At 34.8% G+C, this 10234-nt stretch overlaps 1 long non-coding RNA gene across 1 annotated transcript; it reads right to left on the bottom strand.

The window, feature by feature from the left end:
* Window positions 1-6373: 6373 nt before the first annotated feature.
* On the bottom strand, window positions 6374-8413 carry LOC121732290. Its single transcript, XR_006036347.1, has 2 exons — window positions 6951-8413; window positions 6374-6853 (listed from the first exon to the last, which is right to left on the bottom strand). It is a non-coding gene; the product is annotated as an uncharacterized LOC121732290 (long non-coding RNA).
* Between the last annotated feature and the right edge of the window lie 1821 nt (window positions 8414-10234).

Raw genomic sequence — 10234 nt, 5'->3', positions numbered from 1 at the left:
ATTCAAAAGTCTGCTTTATTTATAAGTGCTGTGATTTCATATTATGTATTATATTTTCTTTGAGTCCAAACACAAAATATAACCGATTTTAAAGCTGATTTGTCAGCACCGTACGTGCTGTACGCATCGAACGCACCGCATAGTAAATGAAATGCGGCGCGTACGGTGCAGACGAGTGTGCGAGGTTCACTGACCTCCATTATACAAGTACGCTGGACTTATGATACCCTTGAAATGACTGTTGTTTTTGTGCCTATTTAAAGCGGAATCAGCGCCCCCAATGCGGGGGAAGAGAACTAAATCTGACGTCCAGCGTACTTGTATAATAGAGAAACGCGGCGCGTTCGACGCGTGCGTGTTGACAAAAATGTGCGATCACATTTACAATTCAATTTTATAATAATTATAGAATTGAACTGATTCTTATTTATTTCAATCAAGTGTCTTACCGTTTTTGTTATCACGACAATAGAAAATCAAATAGCTAAAAGTACATTTTTATATCTTCCGATGCTAAAGAAATATTTTTATGAAAAATGTATAGAATGTATAATATAAATGTGTATATTTAAATTTAGATCTCATTTATTGCTATTTCAGGTATAAATGTAATTTTACTTTTGTTTTATTTCTATAAACTTATAGCTTAAATAGTAGAGCTGCAAAGTTTTAGGTTAAGATTTTTTTATTTCAATGTTATTATTCAGGCATAATACGCAAAGGTAATATTACGCAAAAGTTGAAGCGGAGAGTGCTATACTCCACTCGGGCTAATTTGTCGCTAGCGGTCGTTGACTCCCTGTCAAATTCTTGTTATTTTCCATATAAACCGCGATTGACAACAAGTTAGCCCGAGTGGAGTATACCATCACATGCAGTAAATAATCCTATGCAAATCCTACACATTGCCCACGTCAGAATATTGACAGTAACGTTGTCAAACGTCGAACAAAACTTTTTGTTTAAGGTAGCCTTTCGAAGCGAGCGCCAGTGACGCCGCGACTGTAAAAATGACGTCACAGTTGCCGCGTTAGCGTCATTGCGCTCGACCTCAAACCATACATTTTTCACAGTCCCGGCGTTACTGGCGCTCGCTTCGAAAGGCTACCTTAAACAAAAAGTTTTGTTCGACGTTTGACAACGTTTCTGTCAATATTGTGACGCAATATGTGGGATTTGCATAGGATTCTTTACTGTATCTTTACTGTTTATGCTGGTGCTGCCTTCATCGTGAAAACGTTGCAATAGTAATATAATATTATCCTATTATGAGCTGAGAAAATAATTATAGTGTAGACCTCTAGCCAAGTTATATTTATTTTGTATGTATAATTGTGGGACAGTATTAAGTAGACAATTTAACATGGCATGACGAGAAAAGTATAAAACCCCCCGGGTTACGATAAAAATGGAACTCTATTGATTTATACGTGGGAGAGCCATGCTTCGGCACGAATGGGCCGGCTCGACCGGAGAAATACCACGTTCTCACAGAAAGCCGGCGTGAAACAGCGCTTGCGCTGTATTTCGCCGAGTGAGTGAGTTTACCGGAGGCCCAATCCCCTACCCTATTCCTTTCCCTATCCTCTCCTATTCCCTTCCCTTCCCTTTCCTACCCTCCCCTATTACCCTATTCCCTCTTAAAAGGCCGGCAACGCACTTACAGCTCTTCTGATGCTGCGAGTGTCCATGGGCGACGGAAACAGGTGGCCCGTTTGCTCGTTTGCCCCCTTATTTCATTAAAAAAAATTGAATAGTAATTGCCAAATCAAATGAAAAGATCATAAAGTTTTTTACTTTTCTGGTCAGGCTATAATAATAATATATTTAATATAAAATTTTGTATAAATCTAATTCTTATAGATATTAATATTTTGAGTGAAACTTAAACAAATGTCCATTGTATTTTAACCTACGTGTATAGATTTTATAAATACTACACGATAGTCTTTATAATATTATTCTAATTAATATTGCATTCTCTCTCCAGTAGATGTAGTTCAAATACGTCCAAAATATCTTCAAATTTTACTTTGAACTAACAAAAAGCCTCATAGAATTACTAAGGCACACTCGTTTAATCGTTTGTCAAAATATCATGCCAACTATTTCGTCAATACGTCAAAATATCATACCAACTCTTTCATCAATACGTCAAAATATCATGCCAACTCTTTCATCAATACGGAAAAGAGCTATTATTATATCAGATACCTGGCATACTTTCTCTTACATAGTCAAACTACAGGGTGTAACAAAACTAAGTGATAATACTTTAGGGTGTGTATGTGTCCCGCAGTTTGCTGTGAAAGTAGCAGCGCTGAAAAGGCATTTTCTTGTCATTTGTGTGGAGAAGCGCCCGAGCGTCATGAATTTTCCCATACAAAAGTTTTAAAAAATGTACTCTCTCAGCGCTGCTACTTTCATAGTGAACTCTATAATAAGAGAAACATACACAACCTAAAGTATTATTACTTAGTTTTGTTACATTCTGTATAATGCGAGCCGTAGATCAATAAGTCAATATTACTTATCTAATATTTTTGTATGTAGTAGTTATGATAACTTGAATTTCGTATGATTGAAAGGTATATGAAATGTGTATAAATATGGTGTCGTGTTTCTGTTTTTGTCTATAAGATTTTAAATGTAAATAATAATAGATATTTAACATAATATGGAGTTGGAAAATATAAAACGTTATACAATTTATTGTTTTATTGCAAATTATTATGGTTAAAAGTTAGCAAATACCTACTTAATTTTTTCGACCAACCCACTCATTCTAAGATTTTTATTGTCCACCCCCAATATTTTGTTTCATTTCTTATGAAATGAAAAATTAATAGGGGTAGCCCATTTGTTTTAAACTATGATGTACCAGAAGCGCATGACGTATGAAGAGGTGTTTGCGTTCAATTTTTTCGACCTACCCACTAATTCTAAGAGAATTCTTGTAAATTGACAAATTAATAGAGGCAGCCACTGACCTCTATAATACACTGGACAGGCTAATGCCGTACAAAATGACAGCTATTTTTTGTGCCGATTTGAAGCGCCCCGGTGAGCGTACTGTATACTAATTACATAGAAAATTACAACCGCCATTTGCAAAATAGTAGTTCCAAGTACACTCACTACTGCTTTCACATAGCAATCAGCGCCAATATGGCGACTTTCAAACAGGAACATTTTATTGATAGCTAACACCTGTCCAGTGTATTAATAGAGGTCAGTGGGGGCAGCCCATTTGTTTTAAATAAATAAATAAATAAAATAAAAATTGTTTTATTTCTGAATAAATTTGAATCAAATATTTTCAGAATGTTGAACTACATGTTGCCTACCACCGGTTCGGGAACTAACGCGGCGAGAAGAACCGGCGTAAGAAACTCGCACGGGGCCACTTTTTAGTAAAAAAGTGGAAAATTTGTCTTTTAAAAAAATAAAATTTACAATGTAAATAACTTAATCTATACAATATGAATACACAATTGTAAGTCACATATAATAAATGTAGAAGCAGCCTTGCAAGCAGCCATTCTACTCCCAAGATGTGCTATCGTTTAGGAAATCGTTGACCGTATAGTAAGTAGGCTTTGGCACACAAACGTTCTTTAATAACTTTTTTAAATTTATTAATTGATAGATTTTGAACGTTTTCTGGGATTTTATTGTAAAGGCGTACACATTGACCTTTAAAAGATTTACTTATTTTGCTAAGTCTGATCACTGCTATTTCCAGCTTGTGCCTATTTCTAGTGTTTCTACCGTGACTATCACTTTTAGTTTTAAATTTAGTTAAATTCTTTCTAACATACAATACATTATCCAAAATGTATTGAGAAGCAACAGTTAGAATACCAATTTCTTTAAACTTTTCTCTCAGAGATTCAAAAGCTGACATTTTATAAATTGAGCGTATAGCTCGCTTCTGCAGCACAAAAATTGTATTGATGTCGGCAGCGTTTCCCCATAAAAGGATACCAAGCTAAGGCTATGTACATGAAGAAAAAGATTAAAAATTCCAAAAATAAAATTAAAACTACTTGGAAGGTAATAGCTGGTGAGACTGGAAACGTCACCTGTCGTACCTCGGATTTTCAACTGTATTTTGAAAATAAAGAAATTACCAATGATCTAGAAGTTGCGACGGCCTTTGAAAAATTCTTTGCTGACATTCCGGTCTCAACTACGAAAAACTTAAGCTCCTCATCTGCAGCTGCCGAAAAACTACTCAAAGATAATGTAAAGGAATGTAATGTCAATTTTAAGTTTAGAGAGATTGATGCCAAAGACATTATTGATACTTTTAAATTATTAAACATTAAGAATACCACCGATCTTTGGAGCTTGTCTACAAAAATTATTAAATCAGTAATTGACATCATAGCTCCTCATCTAGCAACGATTTTTAATAACTGTGTAGAGAATGGTGTTTTTCCTGACTTAATGAAGCACAGCAAGGTTATACCTTTATTTAAAGCAGGAACTAAGTCTGATCCGACAATTACAGACCTATATCGATTTTACCGACTCTTAGCAAAATATTTGAAAAAATAATTTTAAAACAGCTATTGGTACACTTTAATTTAAATAATTTATTACACGAAAATCAATACGGTTTTACTAAGGGTTGTTCCACAACGGATGCTGGTATAGGTCTTCTATGTAGTATATTTGAAGCTTAGGAGGGATCGCAGGATGCCTTAGGTGTCTTCTGTGACCTCTCTAAGGCCTTCGACTGTGTCGAGCATGCTACATTGATTAGGAAATTACACCACTATGGCATAAGGGACTCAGCACTCAACCTTTTGATATCTTACCTCAAAAATAGGACTCAAAGGGTTGAAATCAATAATAAGAGATCAAATGGAACCAAAATAGAATTAGGTGTCCCACAGGGACACCTAATTCTATTTTGGTTTAAGATTCAAATGTAGACATTTTGTAAATCGAACGTATAGCTCGCTTCTGCAGCACAAAGATAGTATTAATATCGGCAGCGTTTCCCCATAAAAGGATACCATATGACACTCTACTGTGAAAATATCTAAAGTATACTAATCGTGCAGTGTCTTCGTCAGAAATTTCCCTAATCTTTCTGACTGCATATGCTGCAGAACTGAGTCTATCTGCGAGTTTAGCAATATGAGGACCCCACTGTAATTTACTATCTAATGTAATGCCTAAGAATATAGTGGAGTCCACCAAATTAATTTTCTCATCATTTAATAGTAAATTGGTTTGAACTTGCCTAACATTGGGCAAAGTAAATTTTAAACGTTTGGTTTTCTTAGAGTTTAAAAGTAAGTTATTAATATTAAACCAATGTACTATTTTTGAGAGAGCACTATTTACCTCGTCGTAATTTGACTGCCGTCGCTTCACTTTAAAAATAAGTAAAGTGTCATCAGTAAAAAGTACTCTCTCATTATCCTTAACTAGATAAGGTAAGTCATTAATGTAGATGAGAAAAAGAAATGGTCCTAAAATGGATCCCTGTGGTACACCTAATTCTATTTTGGTCCCATTGGATCTTTTACTATTAACTTCAACCCTTTGAGTCCTATTTTTGAAGTAAGAAGTCAAAAGGCTGATAGCAGAGTCTTTAATTCCGTAGTGGCGCAATTTCCTGATCAATGTAGCATGCTCAACACAATCGAAGGCTTTGGAGAGATCGCAAAATACACCTAAGGCATCCTGCGACTCTTCCCAAGCCTCAAAAATACTGCAAAGAAGTCCTATACCAGCATCCGTTGTGGATCGACCCTTAGTAAAACCGTATTGGTTATTGTGTAATAAATTATTTAAATTAAAATGTAACAGTAATTGCTGTAAAATTATTTTTTCAAATATTTTACTAAGAGTCGGTTAAATCGAGATAGGCCGGTAATTAGTCGGATATGATTTAATTCCCGCTTTAAATAAAGGTACGACCTTACTGTGCTTCATTAAGTCAGGAAAAACACCACTCTTAATGCAGTCATTGAAAATTATTGCCAGATGAGGAGCTATGATGTCAATTATCGATTTAATAATTTTTGTAGACATACAGAGATCAGTAGTATTTTTAATATTTAACAATTTAAAGGTATCAATAATATCTCTAGGGCTAATTTCCCTAAACTTAAAATTGACATCACAAAATTGACATTTAAGCTATGAAGTACCAGGAGCGCATAGGTACCGTAATGCGAAAGTGTGTCTGTCTGTCTGTTACTTCTTCACGCGCTCTTCTGAAATATTGTATGGGGAGTCCCGGGAAGGATATAGGATACTTTTTATCCCGGAAAAATGTACAGTCCATCTAGTTTATGATTCAAATAAGAGGAAAATTAGGAGGTACAGGGTAAGCAAACAAACAATATACTGTTCTAATTTATTTGATTAATCATCTGCCCTATACACATGATATGCACCAATGCCTATAAATAATACAAATGATCACGGGTACAAAATAAATATTTACAACAAATATGTCACTGAACAACATGACAACTTATTGAGCGAATCACAAATCGTGGACTTGGCCACTTGTGATAACCTCTACGCACAATACCTTTGCTGTTTTATAACTACCCACATTAAAAAAAAAAAACTAACTCCGCCGGCTCAGCGACCCGAAGTGGATCTTGGCCTTCTTGTTTTTGGAGGTAAAAATATTTTTCATGAACAATATGCCATTAAACTAACAATTAGTTTAATGTTAAGTATCCACATCATTTTTGGACATAAATACTTACAAGAAAATCATGTTCTTTTATATTTTTCTTTTATTTAATCGCTTGGTATTGTGGGTAGATGTATCACGACACTCGCGCCATCTATATCCTCAACATCAAATCACAGTCTTTAGTCCGTTCACAGTCATTTTACCTTTGTGGTAAAGTGACCTTTATGCCGTTGGCATAAAGGACCTGTCAGAAGTAAAATGATTCTGAATGGACTGTGCGCTCACAGCGCTTCGGAGACATCGAGCCAACGACTGCACTGTGGTTTTCCAGAATAATAGAAAGAGACGCACCGTAGAAAGAGATGGAGAGTATTTTCAAGAGTCTGATTTACAATGCATGATTTAACTCGGAATCGGATTCGACAGCTTCTCTGCGTGACGGCCAATCAACTCGCGCTGCGTCTAGCGTTGACCAATAAACATGCGGCTAGCTTTTTGAATTATATAGTCCGGGAATTTTAAATACCCCGCCTGATTATAGAAAATATTATGTTCTCATTTTAAAAATACTTAGTTTTGTTTTACTGAGTAGGTAGAGGTATGCAAGTTTTGTGACGTAACGACAAGATTTGTTTTGTATTCCCTGTTGAACAAAATATTATTCTGGAAAGCCACAGTTATAGAAGAAGAATATCAGAGACCAGAAAGTATTTGACATCTTGAAAGTGAAGTTTAGAAATTAGACTATTTTAGGATTTACAAGATAGCAAAAAAACTTTCTAAAGTGCGGTCGCTGATCACATAGAAAATGTCTGTCTCATTGCTGTGCTTGGTACAAAGATATCACAATAGGAACGAGAATGTAATTCTGTTCCACAGATATATTTTTAATTTTTAGGACATGCAAAAGTATGATCCTCTATTTACAGAGTTTTGGATGTAGGTACTTATATAATATTTATGTACCTAAACATTAATTTATCCAAACTTTTCTTTTCGTGTAGATGTCTCAAGTCAAAGGACTTAAAGTCTTTCAAAATGCATAATTATTACTTTTTGGTATGGTTCACAAAATCTATTTTCATTTTACACTTCAAAAGTAGAGTTATTAATTTACATCTTTGAGGTACAGAATATTCATTCGTGAGAGAGAGAGACAGAATGAACTAAACTCTGCGTGCTCAGCGACCGCACTTTAGTCACACAGTAAAATTTAAAGTTTAGTGTATAGCCCACTTCGAATCCAGCAAATGCTAACAATTACTATTCGGTCTTCCAAAGCAGACATTTTTAACCGACTTCCAAAAAAGGGTGCGGTAAATCTGCATTGGAAAATCGTTTTCCGCTAATCTTGCTGGCGTATCAGTAAAAAAATGTTAAGCTAGTCTACACTTAAGACTATTTCAATGTTAAAGGAACGTCATTTATAATAATCTTAATAAAACCTTACAATTATATATGAACAACTCGGTACGTGCAACTCAAACTGTGCATTGGTGTACCATACGTATGGATCTCTAGCTTCATCTGTACAATTTTCTGTTGAAAGTTGACGCTTAGTATAAATAGTACCATCCACGAACATTCGACAAAATGTTGTAACATTGGTACTAATACCACAGGTTTGCCAAGAAACCTGTGAAATCGTTGAAAATAATTTGTACTTGACAAGAGCGCTACAGCGTTTTGTTTTAAGGCATCCATTACACAGTAGGTTTTGCTGTCAGTTTCACCACAGTCATGGCTGTAACTGATGAATAACCTACCGTGTAGGTAAGAGCGTGACAGACGGTTGCATGAAATGGATTGATGAAAATCTGGATATTTAGATTTTTGCTTCATGCAACCATAATATTATTATCAGTCACGAATTTTGAGTGAGTGTTGTCACATCTGACAAAATAGGAAAAAAATAGAATTTTTGAAAATTTTGACTTTGACTGACATAAAACTGAAGAGAATTAAGTGACCGTTTAATACTATTCGTCAATCCATCAATCACCATCAGTCAAACATAATTCATGATTGACGGAATTGACTGTCGCTTGTATGAGCGTGTAATGGATGCCTTATATTCGTGGATCGCACACACTGAAGCATTTCTGTTACGTTTACTGTTATGAGTCGTCCTTAGGTATAGCACATCAATGGTACGGTGACTATATTAATATTATTGCTGAAATTAATCAAACTATATACAGCTTTAATCTAGAATTTTTTAGGCCAAATTATGGAACGAATAGCGAAACCACTAGAAGCGACACTTGGAAGCACATGCCTAAACGATTAAGAATCATCCAAACAAACACAGCAGTCTTAAAAACAAATTTTCAATTTCAATTATTAAAACTCATATTTTTAAAAGATTAAATAAGTATTTTCGTAAGACATTTAAATAGAATAATAAGCATAGTTTTTATCCTAAAACCTAAACTGTTGGGCAAAATAAATGCTGTCAAAGATTTTATGTTATTTGATGAATGTTACTTATTGAAAAACTCTATTTAGGAATTGTATATTGGTGAACCGAGATAGAATCGATATAAGCAGTTAATATATCTAGGTATAGTTTCTAAAAATAATGTTAAGTATTTCGTTTATGAATATTAAAAGTATTCTGTTCAATAGTATCTGAAAATGTAAATAGCTCTTATTACAAAATGCATAAAACTCCGTATTGAAAATAAGAGATCAGAGCCCCTTGCCAAGATGTTCGCTTTATCACTTCTTTATAGAAACGTCGACCCAAAATATATGGAATTGACGTAAGCGTTTGATAATTTTATGAAGTCGACATTTGACTCTTGTCATATCAATTCCATACATTTTGATTGGCGATTCTATAAAGAAGAAATAAAGAAAATACTTTGATTAAAAGGGCTCAGGAATGAATGTTTGAAGGTGTGAAAATCGAATTTCCATACAATTCTTACTTAGAAAATACAAAATAAAATGCATCGATTTGTATTCTCATACACTTAAGAGATGAGGCTATCATGAAAAATATAAAGGGTGTCTCAGCGCCGATTTTCAACTTTGAAAATTTGTATAAAAAAAACAAATTGTATTTATAATATTTTTACTGTAGTAAATTAAAGTGTATTAGTGCGGATTTTATGTACGGAATATTACACCGTCAAGGTGTCTTCCATCACGGCGAATGCACTCTTCAAATCGGACACGTGAATTTGCCGAGACGCGCCGAAGGATGTCCGCTGGTATAGCTCTCACTTCTGTCGTTATTTTAGTCTTCAGCTGTTCCAAATTTGTAAGAGGGGTATAAAAAACTCTTGCTTTGAGATAACCCCATAAAAAAAGTCAGCGGACGTTAAATCGGGAGATCTGGGTGGACACAATATATCTCCAAATCGGCTTATGATTTTTCCCGGAAATGACGCATTATGTGTGTCCATGGAGGTTTCATTTTGCACAATTTGTGTTTTATACGGATAAAATTTTAAATCTAAAGCCAAAATTCTTTGAATTCTTGTACGATGGAGGCTTAAAGAGGCAGCATGTTTTCTAAGTGAGCATCGTGGAAGCTCCGCGACCGCAGCG

The sequence above is a fragment of the Aricia agestis genome, chromosome 12, assembly GCF_905147365.1.
Source record: "Aricia agestis chromosome 12, ilAriAges1.1, whole genome shotgun sequence".
NCBI lineage: Eukaryota > Metazoa > Arthropoda > Insecta > Lepidoptera > Lycaenidae > Aricia > Aricia agestis.
Note: the sequence above shows the minus strand (reverse complement) of the source record. Positions and strands in the feature narration are given on the sequence as shown.